Source organism: Dermacentor albipictus, chromosome 2, assembly GCF_038994185.2.
Source record: "Dermacentor albipictus isolate Rhodes 1998 colony chromosome 2, USDA_Dalb.pri_finalv2, whole genome shotgun sequence".
Taxonomy (NCBI): domain Eukaryota; kingdom Metazoa; phylum Arthropoda; class Arachnida; order Ixodida; family Ixodidae; genus Dermacentor; species Dermacentor albipictus.
The window spans coordinates 133,570,994-133,587,576 of NC_091822.1; the positions used below are offsets into that span (position 1 = coordinate 133,570,994).

A 16,583-nucleotide genomic window follows, 5' to 3' on the forward strand; every position below is an offset into this window, starting at 1 on the left:
CGTAGCATCGTAACATCGTAGCCGCTAGGCCACCTTTCAGAAAGCAGACCATCGTGCCAAGTGCACACACTACCGCAAGCTGCAACTCCCCACTATAGGCACTGTGTTCATGCCTCGTGGATACTGAGCTTCTTGGCAAGTAACATGCCCTGTAAAATGTTTTCTTATTCCTGTGGCTCCCGGGTTCTGTTACCGGCCGCCGCCGGCAGGTATTGCCATGAGAACGAAAGCCCAGCCGATGATGCACCATCCTTTTAATGCGAATCAAAAAATCCGAAGTGGTCGAAATTAATCCGATGCTATCTCACTCACTACAGTGTATCCCATCGCCCATGAGTTGCTTTAGGACATTAAAACCCCGTAAAGGTACTATTGCCCCATAATTATGTCCGGTGTGCGAAGTTAAATGGGAATGTCTTTAGTGAAATGATTCCGCTGATTTATTATTTATTTTTTCGTTTACTTAATAGACAGCAAAGGACATGTCCAAGTGTAAAGAGAAATGTAAAATAACACAACTCCTTTTATACCGACATTATGCAATTTCCATAAAGAAAGCAGGTGGTTCTGAACCGTTATTATCCTGCCCCCATCCTTTCCCTTCCTCCTCCGTTTTATTGTTCTTTTTTGTTGCTTTTGTATTTCTTCATTTTTTTCTGTTCCTGTTCTTTCTGTTCCTTCTTTTTTTACCAAAGCCTCACAGTATATCTGATTGGACTGACGATATTTGCAGCAGTCTGCAGACTTTTCTAGTCTGCAGCGCCAACGGGAGAGATGCGAAAATTGTGGAAAAGACGTGACCCTTTCGTTTACGTCTCAAAAAGCTCTTGTAAGCTGAGGCATACTTCCAGTAGCATTATATACGTCAGAGGAGTTCAGATAAATGGTATAACCTTTTCGCAAAGCAGCGCAGCCCCCGACCACTTCGTTAAAACAAGAAGAAACAAACGAAAACTACACATGAAGTTTCTCTGTTCGAATTCGTCAAACGCGATTTTAACGGCCTCAGCAAAAGAGGGGCAGGCAAATCGTGAAAGAACACACACATGCGTGGCTGCTATGTCTTTTTCGCACATGTATATATGTTACGCGAAGCACACTATTGTCAGCGAAAGAAATAAGCTCTTTTGAAAAACATATAGCAAGAGACGAGATGAAAAAAAAATATTTTAACTTGTTTTTATGATTTCTCCTATCGTCTACCCCAGATATGCTGCCACGTCATCCTTTAGCTGCTGGTGGTTCGTGAAGTGTGAAACTTTGCCCTCTGCTCGGCGCCTTGACGCGCTATTGGGGGCTTTCTTATGGACGCTTCATTGTAGGGCTCTGAATTGCTTTTTTCCGGTGCTGTTGACAGTTTGCTTTGCACTACCACGCTGGTAAGGCTCCGATGGCGACGGCCTAGAAGTCGCAGCGGTCGAGCCGGTAGGTGGTGCAGTGGTTGGGCCTTTACTGCCCGCACTTGTAGTCCAGGGTGGGCGCCTGCCGAAGCGGTCTTGGTGGCAATGCGAACCCCAGCAGAATCCCATGGGGCGGTTTGGACGGCCCTACAAAGAGAGAGAGAAAGAGCCGACGGAAATGCGAAATAAATTTGGCACGTGCGTGTAGGATAACAGAAGTGATTTATGCTGGCCACCGCAGATAGTTAGGCCAGTTGGCCGAGCGTCCTTAACACGTACACTACATTCCATTACCACTCCATTAACACACTCCAGAGAGCGACCAACAACACACTACAGCTCATTCGCCGGGTGGCCAATCGGCACAGCGGCATGGGCGAGGGCGAGCTCCTTCGACTTGTGCAGGCATACATAACCAGCAAGACCATGTACTCGACCCCATATGTCAAACACGCAGCCACGGACTTAGTAAAATTAAACACAATGATCAAACGAAGCACAAAGGCAGCCCTGAGCTTTCCGGACCACGAGGCCACCACAAGGCTTGAGGCCTTAGGCATGCACAACACGATCGAGGAGCTCTTAGACGCTCACCACATTGCCCCAATCCGTCGTTTCTCACTAACCCGGTTTGGCCACGCAGTCCTCCGGAAGCTCAGTCTTGTGGACATCCCAGGGGACAGGGTACATGACGATTATGCGAACGGTCAGGGGGCATACCTATGCCCCTCCTCTACCCCGCAACATGGACCCCGAGTTCCATCAGGGCCGTCGGCAGGCCCGTAGTGAAGCCATTTATCGACGCTACGGCCCACAGGATGGAATGCTATACACAGACGCTGCGAGACACCCTCGCGGCGACCTCATGACCGCGGTGGTAGCGGATCACAACGGAGGATTGATAGAACACACAACAATCACGGCTGGCCGAGTGGTGGCAGCGGAGGAAACCTCGATCGCCATGACCATGCATGCGGAAGTGAATACCGTCGTCAGCGATAGCAAGCAGGCCATCGGCAATTTCGTCCGCGGTAGAATTTCCAAACAGGCGTACCATGTCCTCACGTGGCGCCCCCTAAGTGGCTTGAAAACCCTCGTCTGGAGCCCCGCTCACGCGGCTGTGCCCGGCAACGCGTCGGCTCACAGTTTGACTCGAGATCTCGCGCACCGAGCCTCGTCCGCCAATGCGCACTGTGTGAATGAGGAGGATAGACACGAGGTACCTTGCGAGACTTATCATGAAATAGCCCATACGTATCGCTTAAGGCGTCGTGCGCTCCCACCAGCGGCCAAGCAACTCGATAAAACGCAAGCGGTCGCGTTTAGGCGACTCCAGACAAACACATACCCGCACCCAAAGTACATTACCAAAATCACAGGGGGCAAGGAAAGCGACCAGTGTAGGCTCTGTTCACAAACAGGAACATTCACACACATAATGTTGGAATGCACCTCGCTCCCGTTTTCTCATCCCCCCGTCAGCAGCGAGACTGACCGGACAGCCTGGCTCAGTTCCGGGGACGTCGACCGATAGCTTGAACTGGTGGACTGGGCGGAGAAGGCCAAGCAGGCCCAGGGCCTTACTTGAGCCCGATCACTCAGCCACGTCCCCCTATACCCTTCCTCCTTTCAGTAAAATTTGCCACCACCACCAATACGTAAATGCGTTCTACAGACCCCGAAAATGGAAAGGACGTGGACACAAATGCGATATGTGTGGTTCCTCCTTTCTCGTGTCCACGTCCGTCACGTGCGTTCACATGTTCGCGATTTGCGTGTCATGGCGCTTGTGTTTCTCGCTGACGTTGACTGTATTCTTGTTGTGTTTTTTTTCTTGGTTTTTCTTCCTCGCTCTCTCTCTCTTTCTTTTCTTTTCTTTTCTTTTCTTTTTTTTTTTTTTTTTGCAGGAGGCCCGGCGAAGATGAGAGATGAAGTGATGCTCCGGCAAAAGTGGAAAATCGGGGCTCTCATTTCACAAGCAGAAATGTACGTAAGGTTAAAACGATGAGAGGCACACCCACTTTAACTTGTGAATATTAAACACGCAAGCGGCTCTATAAAAACGTAAACACGTAAGCAGCACTTTAAAGACGCTCTCGTGTACAGAAGCTACGACTGAGCCTTTGCGCGAAGTGTTTCTTGGCCTTGCCTTCTTCTCATTTCCTTTCTTTTTTGACGCATTGAACTCCTCTAAACGTTATCAACAAGCCGGATCCGGTGTCTTTTGGTGTGTTTCATCTTGTCATTACCATTGCATCGTGTATTCCATCATTTCATCTCCGTAGTGGCTGCTGCACATTAGAGCGCTGGTCAATGATCCCTCAGATGACACCGGACTTTTGCGCTCTTAGCGTTTGTGTCCCATGGTGGACCAAGCGTCCAGACTATCAAATGGAGGCAGTGACAGCCTGAGAGCGGCACTTGTGGCGCTTACGCCCTGATCACGTTAAGTTCTCCCATGGGAAAAGTATGGCGCACATGTGACCTTGCGCCTCCGACAGAGATGGCCTGTAGGTTGTAACGGCTCTGAACACGTCGTTGTGCAGAACATGGGGTGGGTAACTTAGCAACGTGAGAGGAAAGCGATGAAGAAATACGAGTGCAGTGGATATCGACCATTTCTTTGTCTCTAGTTCTTTTTTAAAACGAAGTATGTTCTTATGAAAGAAAATTAAACTTAGCGAAAACGAAAGTACGCAGAGCCTGAGTGGCACATCTCGAGGGCAAAATCTTAGATAGTTCGTAAGATATTGCCGTCATGTGTCTTACAGGAGAAAAGCTCGAGAGAAAGACACTGGCGCGGGAAAGAAGAAAGAGGAATGGTCCGTGAACGATTCCGTACCGACTATCTCTGAAAGCTGACTTCATGTTTCGCAAGAATGTTCATGGGCGAAGCTACCGTTTGTCAAGCGGGCGCAGCGAAATTTTGTCTAGCAGGCTGTGATATGATGAGGCAACGCCGAGATTAGGCAGTGCTGCGTTCAGTGAGCTTAATCTTTGATGAGCGCTAACGGCAGGTGTCAAGCCCAAGTACAGTGATTAATAAGCGTTGAAAAGCGTCAAAGGTGCCACCACTACAAAAAACACAAGCGTACTGGTTTGGACGAGTTGGTTACAATTCATGGTCAATGCTCTTTACACACCACTTGAAGCGAGGAGTGAGAATGACAGGCACGGTCACCGTTTAAAGTGGTGCGCGAAGAACACTGATCATGAATAAACACATTACCATTATGAGAACAAATGACGTAAACTTAAGATAGGCTTGGCTTTGCACCAGTTAAACGACGGAATTGATTTCCATGCGAGTCCTGCCATGCTTGCGAGCTTAAGTAGGTATTCAGTCGCTGATAGTAAAATGAAGCATAATTACGTTGCATTTCTGAAAAAAAAAATATCTGCCAATCCGCTCCTGCGAAGGTAGTTGGTCAGCGAAGCTGTAGGTATGTTGTGCCTGATGTAGGGCAACTTCTCAAACACTAAACCCGTGATGTGCTCTTATTAGGCGCATTGCTCTTCAATGTAATGTCTGACGCAAACACACGTTTCAGTGCAGTTTACAAAAACTTTATTTTATTTATTACTTGGAAATTAATGCTCTAACTGCTTTGTGGTCTCTATGATACAGACAGATGTTCCGTTTTATTTGTGAAATGTCTTGTGTCGAAGTTCAATCGATGCAAGACCCCTGTACGGTAGTTGTTTGAATCGGATCGTTGAAGTAACCGAGGACAAAATTTACCACGAAGTAGGTGAACTGCTGCTTTTCTTTCGCTTTTGAGTTGTCTACGTTAAAGTTGGCGACAACGACCACTGGCGAGGGATTGGCGGTAACGTACGTTGATAAACGCGGAAGTGCGCGCTCCTCGTAATAAATCATGTGGTTTGACGCTGTTCTTATTTTATGCGTTTCGTATTGAAACAAAAGCTGTGCTCTATGTTCAATTCACGCCACTGCCTTACGGGGCTATGAGCCATTGCTCCCTGCCTTGCACTGCCGCCGGATCGGCCCACTGGGTCCTCTATTGATGTGATGCACGCGAAAAAATTCCGGGATCCTGGCCAAAGACAGCCGCGCTGTAAAAGGAAAAAAAAGAAAAAGAATAAATTTGGCCAACTTTATTATATTATCCTGCAGTTTGTCATACTGCTGCATCCTTTTTCGCGCCGCTTTGTCTGCGCTTTTCCCAAAGGCGTGGCGCCCTCTATCACTCGGCGTCTGATGAAAAGCAAACGGTAGCGCTCCGCAAAACGTGACCTCCGAGATTGCCCAGGCATTTCAGGACACTCGTCGTAGACAAATTGAATTGCGGAAACAGCACAATACTACTGCAGCTGCGATTTTCTCCATTAATTATTTCATGGCTCAAAGAAAACATTAGAGGTTACCGGAATGTTAACCAAACGATATCCGATTGATTGATTGATTGATTGATTGATTGATTGATTGATTGATTGATTGATTGATTGATTGATTGATTGAAGTGAGTGAGTGAGTGAGTGAGTGAGTGAGTGAGTGAGTGAGTGAGTGAGTGAGTGAGTGAGTGAGTGAGTGAGTGAGTGAGTGAGTGAGTGAGTGAGTGAGTGAGTGAAAACCTTTAGTCTCCCCTCAGATGATCCGTAAAATAGGGTAACAAAAAGAGCCCTTTCGTTCAACGAGATTACAAAAATTACGAGGCCTGCTCGCCACAGGCTTGCCGGGGATTACGGAAGTGGGGCCGCGTGAGAAGGCCCCGCATGGCATTAGTTGACAGTGCAGTTGTCTCTTAAGTTTCCTGTCTCCTCACACTGTTACATTAGATCCTCTATCAGGTGACATCTAGAAACTCGTGTAGCGCCTACGATGTCCGCCAAGTTGTGCATAGGGCCAAGGAGAACATTCTCTTACTTTTTGCGCTTGTACGTCTGTAAGCGATGAGTAGAGTACTGTAGTAAGAGCGGGGCCACCGGTGGTATTTCTCTATGTATGTCGTGCAACGGACGACGAATGGTTGTGCTGAGCTCAAACTCGGCAGAGGCCGGGCGAGAGTGTTCTGAGGGGTCACTGAGGATCCCCTTTTGCGTAGCAAAGCAGAGACTTGTCACACGGCGCTTTTTTGATCAAGGAGAGTAAACCGGGCTGAGTAAGACCGCCGGATTAAAGAAATTGTTCTACATTGCATAGCCAAACCCTTTCATGGGAGAGATGAAAAAATAAAGAAAGAAGAAGACGGTAGTGCGTGCAGCTTTTGAAAAATTCCGTAATTGTTCTTTTCATCGATTGCCGGCACGTGGTAGAGTATTTACTTACGGCGCACGGGGTACCGTAGGATTCCAACTTTCGGTGCACTCTGTTCCTGTCTTCGTCATAGCAATGGTACCAGCATAACTTTGCTGGTTTCTGCTCGGTAGGCTGGAAAAGAACAAAGTAAGCCCACCAGGCGGAAATAAAGAAATGGCAAGTAACTGCAGGGCTAGAATGGATATATCCGCGAAGGAGCTAACTATTACATGGAAACTAAGGCTGGCGAAATAAGATTATGGAGCATGACATCATTTTAACATAAAAAAATAAACCTTTATGCTCTAAATAAAGTCAGGACTCATCCTACAGACTCGAAGTACGCAATTTCTAAGACCTTCAATATTTAACGTGTGCGTAAGAGATCTCAACATCATTTTGTAGCGCCACGGTTCAATTTATCTAAAAGTACAAATATATTTGCGAGTGAACTATCTAACCGGCGTCTAACGGCCCCCATAGACGGTTGGTAATGATGCTTCCTCAGGATTGAAAGAATTCACAGATATAAATCAGCTGCAATATCTTAAAGACCAATTCCAACACTAATACATTAGAAATACAAATGAGGCATTGAAAGCTCGAAAAGAGATCTCGCGGACTCTTACGAAACCGCATTGCATCATTCTGAGATGCGAGGCATAAAATCCTTTGAGTGAAAGCCGCTTCACGTTGCAAATAACCACACCCGTCGTCGAAGCTGCACTTCCATTCTCATTGCGAATCACTCTTCTCGACTGTAGAGTTTGCAGTGTTAGTAGCCGTCACACATTTGCGAATATTTCTTGCTCGGCGTTCCCAGCACTGATAGCTCGCCAATTTCAAAGTCGTAATTACACGGCTGCGCGCTCTCGGCAGAGACGCCATATTTAATGGAGCACTCAAAACTGAAGCTTGACTTCATTCGGCAAAACGCGGGGGGCCAGCCGGCCCTCCCAGATCTATACGTGACGCCACCATTCCTGTACCGGTAGTATTAGGGGAGACGCGAAATTCCGCAGCTACGCTTCCCCGCACTCGCATATAATGGCGGGCGTCACGCTAGTAGCGAAAACGAATCCGGAGCGCCCCGAGCCGGCGTCAGTGTCCTTGCCGCAATCTCTTCCTCAATATATGCAGGGTGGCCCAGCTAACTTTAGCCAGAGTTTAAAAATATGCGAATGCCACGAAGCTGGACAACCACGATAATGCTGTTTGACGTCGCTGGGAGATGCTTAAATTATTATATATATTTTTGATTCCACCTAAGTAGATAATTAGTCTTATATTAATCATTCTACTTATCGAATATTATAACGAGATGAAAAGTGTCAGTGAGAAAATTGTGCAGCAGCATGAAGAGCTCCCGATACAGCTTCCTCTTACGCAATACGTGCTACATAAAATTGTTTTTTCTGAGCAGGAAAGCAGCCCGCCAAACACACAAAGTGACTCGGGCGGCCAGTCGCGTGCCAATATTTCGTGGAATTGCGGGCTTCTTTGCGGACCACTAAGAAACTTGGACGCAAGGCTGAACACCCTCTTTCCGGTAGACAGTATGCTCGCGAGAACATGTAAATGAGCCCGTTTCCCCCTGCCGCGCCAGGCTTCAGTCCGTAAAATAAACTCATAGCGCTGACTAGAAAAACTCTGTTCGGTCTCCTATACTGTGTATCATCACCATATGCATGGCATGGTTGCACAATTTAAGATCGATGGCTACATCACGTGGCTATACTGTTGTGCGTCGGATCTTACATGCACCACCTTGCGCAGCATCACGATGAGACAACCGTAGTCGAATAAACGCGCACTCTTCAATTTGAAATAATTTTCAACGGGATTTCTTTGCGTTGCAAGGACTAACAAGATTTCTATGTAATTTCTGTAGATTTATATAGCCCCGACGCGGTTTGGAACATGTTATCATGCAGCGACGTCCAACAGGCGCAAGCTTGTATTGCCTCATTGTTGATTACATTATGCAATCATATTATGATTATGTAAGCATAATTCGAAGTGCGTTTCTTTTTTTAGTGCGGGGAAAACTGCAATTTCACGCTACTCCACTGCCGATTAAAGAAATAAACGTTTATTGCATGGTTTCTAAGAAGCGCATAGAGCCCGGCTTTAAGCACGTAGGCATTTAGAAGTCTCTAATGCATTGCACGTCCAGAGGATATCAAAGCAAGTGAAGAGAAATGTGTTCTAATTTGTTGAGTACGTACGTTGGGGCCGAGCCTTTTGCAATTATTCCACGACTTTCTGCGATAGCCACCTGTAAATCAGAAGCGAAGGAAATCTCAAGTTATTTCAATAAAGTACAGTACACGCGCCCGTTCACCTCCGGTGAGCAGATAAATGCTGTGTCATCTGAAATTCTTGCACGACGGTGCTCATGAATCATTCCATGTGGGCGTATGCGCAATGAAGAAGCAAAGAACGATCAAAGGCTAGCATTGTGCTGCCATCTAGTCCTATATGTGTCAAACATATGTGATTTAGGCGCGAACCGCAGTCGGCGTTCAAATGTAAGCAAGATAGCAAGGCGGGCAAGTTGAGTCATCGTTCTTTTGGTAACAGCAACACGGGCGCTGCGTTGCTGTGTTTCTTCCTTTTGTTCGTGTCTCTTTGCGCTGGTACGAAAAGAACGATGATCTCGAATGTAGCTCTAACACCGAGTCTGCTCCTAACAAAGCTATTCGCTTTTCGCAGGCACTAAATTTTCATGAATGTTTTCAGCAGCCGCACTTTCCTAAAGTAAGCTTGCGCATCTTTACTTCAATGCACGAGGCGCAGTATCACCGCTTAAGAGTTGAGACAATGCCCACCCCTATTCAGTTTAAAATAATGTCACATCCGCAGACAATCCTACGTCTGAAAGGTGTCACGCGTAAGGCAGTGAACTCCTCAGAGAATGGTGCGCCGAAATGGCAAACAATTTTACCAGCCTATACCAAAACCGTTCGAATCACGAATTGGGTGTCACACGTAGGATGATCCTTGGAGTCGATGGAGCGTAGTACGTTGTGACGAATATTCCCTTGGTAGCTTCGGAACTGCCCATATTGACGATATTGGTGTTGTTGAGGAAGAGGAAGGTAGTGTATATCGGGGCAGGGTATCTGAATGCATAGTTAAGAAACTGTTGCTACCACTTTCCCATGTTTAACGCACACACAGTCTATAGGCGCAGTATACCCAACTGCGATAATAGAAAAGAAGATAGCTAACAAGAAGAAGCGTCGTGTGTATACTCGCGCTAATAGTAAGAGGTTCACGCTCACTCGGCATTCACGAATGTTATACCTTTATAGCAATGCTGAACACTGACGCGAACTGCTAACACAAGATGCGAATAGATTTCCCTAGAACCTGCAAATAAAAGTAAATATATCGGCCGCAGAAAACAAAGTTCCGTAGGGCTAGCAAAGCAACGTTTCTGTTTTTTTACTGAACTGAGTAATTGGTTACAGAGAAGTCAAGAAGTTTATGAAAGTTGCTTAACTTATTGGTAATGTGTGCTTTCTAAGTATTATATTGCTGACAGTTCATGAGAAAGTGCTCAATGGAAGCTTCTATAGGATGTTTCGCTAGGCTTGTCGGGTCACAAAGAGCAGAAAGAACACCTAACTGTATATTGACATTACAGTGAATGAAAACGGAAACTGAAACAAAAAGGCGGTAACGTTAGTCAGAAGTTCGAGGCAAACAGAAAGTGGCCGCCCAAGTTTAAACGCTGTGATTTCTAAATTCTGTTGCGAACATACTGAGGAACTGTATACTTGAAAATATACCGACAAAAATTGACCTACGATTACGATACTCGCTAGCACGAAATATGAGCGCAGCTCCATACGTGGTTTCATTGCGCGTGTCAATACATTACATTATGATTGTGTAGGTACACATTTTATGTTCAGTGGAGAACGCTGTGTGTAGCGTACTTTGTTTCCATTCAGACGACGCGCACTCTATCGTAGTTATCGTCGCCCACACCCCGTCTTGCAGAGTGCTACGTTTTCCTTCTCACGGTTTCGTTCCACCAACGATGAGAGCGGCCCTTCGCCACGGGCAAATCGTACCACCAGCGTCAGCGGCAACAACACCCAAGGGAGCATCACATGGAGCCTTACTCGTACCCGCTCGCCATCGCACCTTGCAGCAGCAGTGGTACACGCCACACACGCTGTACCGCAGACTGACCTCAACAGCTGACCCCACCTCACTCCACGCTGCCCCTCTCCCTCTCAGCAGCGAAGATGAGATCACCCACGTGGTGGTGGATGCTGTTCATGGAGGAAGGAAACATATAGCAGGGAGCATTACGTCACGCAGCCACCCTTGCCACGCAAAATCTCGGTGAAGCCACAGTGGTGGCCCAACATGTGACCTCTTGCATCGACATCACGGAGCAAGAATCGAGGTTTGCTGAGACATTTGGTTTCCAGTAGCTATGCCAGTAGTTTTTATTCGGTGCGCGCTTGTTTAGCTGCCCTGCCATGGCTCTGCCTGCAGAACGGGAACACTAAAACCAGCCGCGCACTTTGACGTGCGATCACGTGTAAGGCCACCGCTGCCTCGGCAGATTTCCGCTTCAGTCGCATCGCGGTACGCTCCCTCCTCTTGTTTCTTCCTCCACGATGCCGTTGGATGCCGCGGCCACCGACAACACAGGACGTGCGCAGGCTGTTTCCCCTGCGCTCCTCCTCCACATTCCGCCTCATGCTTTCGCTGTAGAACCCTGCTCCACTTTCCTCCTTCGCGCTCTCTTCTTTCATCTACCATTGCGCTCAGCGTTCGCTTTCATCTTTCGCGTGTACTCGTTCGCTCGTTCACGAGGTATAACGCCGCCGAGACACGCCAACGCCCAACGCAGAAACAGGCACTTGAGAGCTACGCTCCAAAAAGAGCACCAAATCAATTTAGGCAGTTGTAAGGGAAGTTGTGAGACGCTTGTGGTAGGCGTGAGCTGGCTACATTGCGACTAGATTGTCCGGAAAAATCCAACATACGCAGCCAATTGTTGCTATGTGAACGCTTCAGGAGATATTAAAATGCGCTGAGAGACCTCGGTACTTTGTCGCATCAACACTCGAGTGAGTTGTGCTCGAGAATAATGCCTTGTACCTTCTTCATTACGTACAGCTTCATTTATGTTTGTCTCAGATACATTTGCGCACCTTTATTCGCTTTTTATAAATAAATTGTCGCGAACGAGTTTCGTTCAATCATTCGGCGCAGTTAGAAAAAGAAATTTAACGAGCAATATTTTTCCTGATAAATGTATTCAACTTTCGCTTACCGACAAGGCCTGTTGAAAGTACGATGAGGGTAAACATAAACCTTTTCATTTTGATAAGACGGCATGGCTAACTGAAGCCGAAATATATACTGGCTTTTTGTTTACAGCTACCGGGGCAGCTGTGCGAGTGTCACTCATCGCAAACGTATTGTTTAACGCCGTGCAAGTCTTGCCGCCTTTTATAAAAGAAATAGCGGAGTTCCCCCTTTATAAGGCTACGGGTACTGCCCTACCGCAGAGCCATGCTGTATGTTGTAAACAAAACTGCTGAAAAATGGAATGACGTACGTAGTGGGCACAGTACACAATCTTATGGCAAATCAGTAGTTTCTTACGACGGGCAAGACACCTGCGACGTCTAGGGAGAGTATACCCCCAAATATTCCGCCCGAGTTTCGCTTGCTACTAGCTCTGCCCTTCGGCTATATTTAATCACTGTGTGTGCTGTCATCTATATAAATTTTGAAATTTCTCGCACAAACATTTTGCATTTTGTCAAAAGGAAAAATAACGCATGTCAAAGGGAAAATACCGTATTTATTCCATTCCGCTGCAACGAAATTCCTTGTGGCCGACTAACTAATGCCATATTACAAGCAATCTCTAGAAGAAATGCAAATTACAAAAAAAAAGCTGTCATCTATATAAGTTCTGAAATTTCTCGCACAACCATTTTGCATTTTGTCAAAACGAATAATAACGCATGCCAAAGGGAAAATACCGTATTTCTTCCATTCCGTTGCGAGGAAAATCCTTGTGGCCGACTAACTAATGCCATATTACAAGCAATCTCTAGAACAAATGGAAAATACAAAAAAAGGCTTTACTGCAAATTTCACTAGGCAACTGTAGCCGGGGCTTAGTAGGGAAAACAGAACTGTGACCATCCTTCGATTTTCCTGATGAAGTAACGTGTAGTGCATTAAACGCGATGCTATTCTCAAAAAAAGAAAAGAGAGCGCTGTCATGATAACTCGACGGAAGAAGAAATTGAGTATTTGTGCACCTGACGACGTCATGTATTCGCCCCTCGTCAGAATGCAGAATGCATGCGTCATTTCTAGTCATTTCAGCGGTTGTCGCGTTCGCTCCTCGACCCCACATATAGACATTTCGCTGGAGCCACTGCCATTTTAATTACTTTACTCTCTCTATACCATGCTGTTGCGTATCGAGTGTCTTATCGGCCGCGTACTCAGTCAGTAGAACGCTACGAGGTAAATAAACGGAATTACATAAAAAAAATCTTCTTGTAATAAATGCCTCTTTCGTATTCAGAAATACACTTAACAAAGAAAGAACACCACTTATTATACTATAAACGTGCGCGATAGGCCACTTTTCTTGCCTTCCGCTCCCACGTTTTAGAGAGCTCACAATCTTCTGGCATTCTCACCATCCTGCTTATTCCGACTTCTGCTGAATTCACCAATTCATAATCAACGCTTCACTCTTCCTCTCGGTCATCCGCGCTCTTTCCTCGCATCTGACGCCAGCCAACGTAGCTCAGTTACAATGTCGCGCTGCTAATCAGGGGATCGCGGGCTTCATTTTCAGCGACGAAGTTCGCATTTTGATGGAGCGTAATTCAAGAACTTCCTGAGCGACATAAAATAGCATCCGCTGATCGAAAGTATGCGGCGCCCTCTACTACGGTGTCTCTCATAGTTTTAATTTTGCCTTGGCACGTTAAACGCGACCTTCTTTTGACGTGCGCCACGCGTTTTGTACGAAGTAGCAAATCCTCCGTGTCTAAGCGTAAATTGACGATGATGGCCTAGTCAGTCGAGCGTCAGTCCTGGAATCATAGGTAGAGTGTTCGATTGCCAATTTAACAGTGAGGATATAAATGGACTTTTCCGAGAGTATTCGACATTTGCGTAACTCTACAAAATGGTAGAGGTCAGTCAGACGTTGCGAGAATAACGAAAATGTGCCAAATCTTGAATGACACATGATTAACGCTGCCGATCCGCATTTTGAGGCCTGAAATAAAAGTGACTTGTTTGCAGGAAAGCCTAGCCGCCAGACGCGTTGTTTGATTTAGGAAAGCAAGGGTTCATTCCAGCATGTCTGTGCAGCGAGCTCAGCCATACACAAGACATCCTATGTGGATAGCAGCTGAGTGGCGCGAATATATTTATCCAGATCATCATCTTAGACCGAGAAAGAGGAACGGAATCTTGTAAGTACCTATCCAATCATTGCTGCATGCACCAGTCTGTTTGACGAAGGCAAGCAACTATACACAAGGTGTCCCAACTATCATGTACCAAGATTTCAAAATATGCAAATGCCACGTAGCCCGACAGAACCACGGCCGGTCTCTAGGGGAGCGCGCACCCCTCGAGACCGGCCGTGACAGAACGAAGGTAATGTTGTTTGCCGTCGCTTGGGGACACTCAGATTATTTTTTTATTCCGCCTAATTGCATAATGAGTCTTCATTAACTAATCAACTTCTCAACTATTATAGTTAGATGAAAAGGGTCAAGGATAAAATTGTAGAGCAACACGACAAATTCCGATATAACTCTCTGTTTATCAATACGTGCTACATAAAAGTGTTTTTCCGAGTGTGAAAGCAGGCGGCGAATGCACGCAAAGTGCCTCGAGCGGCCAGTCTCTCGGCAGTACGTTTGTCGGCCCCAGCGGGAGTGCTCGCGTTTGAGAAAGCTCAATCAGCCGTAGTAGGTATAATCCATCAAACTCAAACCGGTGCTAATCTGGAGTGTTACGGTCCACTGTGTGCGGCGATGAATGGAACGGATGCCAAGCACCTGAGACTCCATGCGCCTAATCGTCATGCTCGCAACATGAAAAGACTTGTCCATCGGGCGTGTGCGATGGGATTATATGCACCAGTGCAAACCCTACTCTCCCTTGTCGTACGTTGAACCCTCCTGCCTCAGTGAGTAGTTTTCTTCAAATCACTCAGTGCGGACAGACCAGTGTGCCGACCCGATGTGACCAACGCTACCCATCTCTGCGCCAGGGGGGAGTGATTTCTCTCAGAATTTCTCTGTGTAGGCTGACCAATGTGTTGACACGACGTGACCTACGTTCGACCCCTTTACCCCAGGGAGTGGTCTTTCTCGGTATTCTTCTGCGTGGGTTTGCCAGTCTGCTAACAAAGCCCTCTACCAGGCAAAAAGAGATAGTGAGGCATCCTGGGTGGTGCATAGTGTATTTATTAGAAGGCCAGCGAGATGCCAGAGACAGAGCTCATTTTCTCTTGCATGTAGGAGCACGCACGCCGAAAGTTTCAGCAGTTTCTGTCTTGGAGCGCACCGCTTACCCGTGACGATGAATTAAACTTCTGTTATTTATCTCTAGATCATCTCTTCGCTGCCGGACCTTCTCCGATGGTCAATCTGGTTCGAATTCCAAGCAGGCGCTGTTGAAGGTTGCCCAAACCCTCTCCCGTAACCATTGGTGCCAGGCGTAACAAGTGTCATATGGCCTAAAAGTGTGCAGTTGCATAACTTTCACGCTTGCTCCGCTATGGCGCCCCTGCGTTCGACACGTATAGAGTCCAGAAATTATGTGGAGGGACTCGGGCGATAGCTAAAGCGATAGACAGATAGACAGAGCGATATCCAAACCTTTTGGGCATTGCTTAACGTGTCCATCTCCACAGGGAGCACAAGCACAGGAAATTGAGGCGAGCGCTAGATACCCAACGATCTACGAGTGCGGTGAGCTCGTGCGGTGCAGGACAGTCCCAGGTCCCAACAGTAGGGGGTCATTTCGTTACCCTGTAGCATGCAAACACCCTCCGCGAAACAACGAGGTCCTCTACGAATAGGGAGTGAGCCGGATTGCGAAATTAGACCCTAAGACCTCCACTAGCTGTAACATAAGTTGAGCATATACGCTTTACAAAGCGAGAATAAATGCATTTTGTCTATTTGGTTACACCCATTTCGCTGCCCTAGTACCCATACACTGCAGCTGTAGCATTCACAAGACCTTTCATGTAAACCACTGTGACTACGGCCACTGATTTAGCGTACTCAATTTTCTTTCATGTAACGCTATCAGTCCACTGGGAATAGGGAGTTGGCCAGATGGATTGGATTTAACGGAAAAATAAACGGACCGAGGGAGGGATGAAGGGACGGATGGACGGAAAGATGAACAGAAGGACTGACGAGTCATGAATGCATGGATGAATGTGTGAATGTTTTATGGATGGATTATGGATGGTATCAACGTTACCTTCGGACCAAGGCATTTTGATATGGTAGCAAGCTCGGCCTTATTACTCTTCAGCTGCTATCTACACTACTACTTAGTCTGCGGTAATATGACTAAACTCTTTGTATATAAAGGTTACACCATAAAGTGCAACCTTTATTCATGAGCGCCTTCTCAATCTCGACGCTACCATTGTTCCATCTCCCCCTTCTGTAGTTTTCGTCCCAAATGACTTTCTGGGGCGCTATAACGTAAAGCTATTCCATACTTTTCTATTACAATTCTGCGATCAGCCCTGCGCAATTGGTCAAAAACTTTTTTGGGCCACCCCTACTTCACCTGTCAGTTACGCGACCTCACGCGAACCACGATAGATCCCCATCTGATATGACGTGCAAACTCTGATTATATATGATTGG

At 46.7% G+C, this 16,583-nt stretch overlaps 1 long non-coding RNA gene across 1 annotated transcript; it reads right to left on the reverse strand.

Annotated features, from left to right (window-relative positions):
• Window positions 1-1,154: 1,154 nt before the first annotated feature.
• LOC135917504 (uncharacterized) lies at window positions 1,155-12,054 on the reverse strand. The gene is made up of 4 exons (XR_010569295.2): window positions 11,966-12,054; window positions 8,889-8,938; window positions 6,691-6,792; window positions 1,155-1,547 (listed from the first exon to the last, which is right to left on the reverse strand). It is a non-coding gene; the product is annotated as an uncharacterized lncRNA (long non-coding RNA).
• Window positions 12,055-16,583: the final 4,529 nt, after the last annotated feature.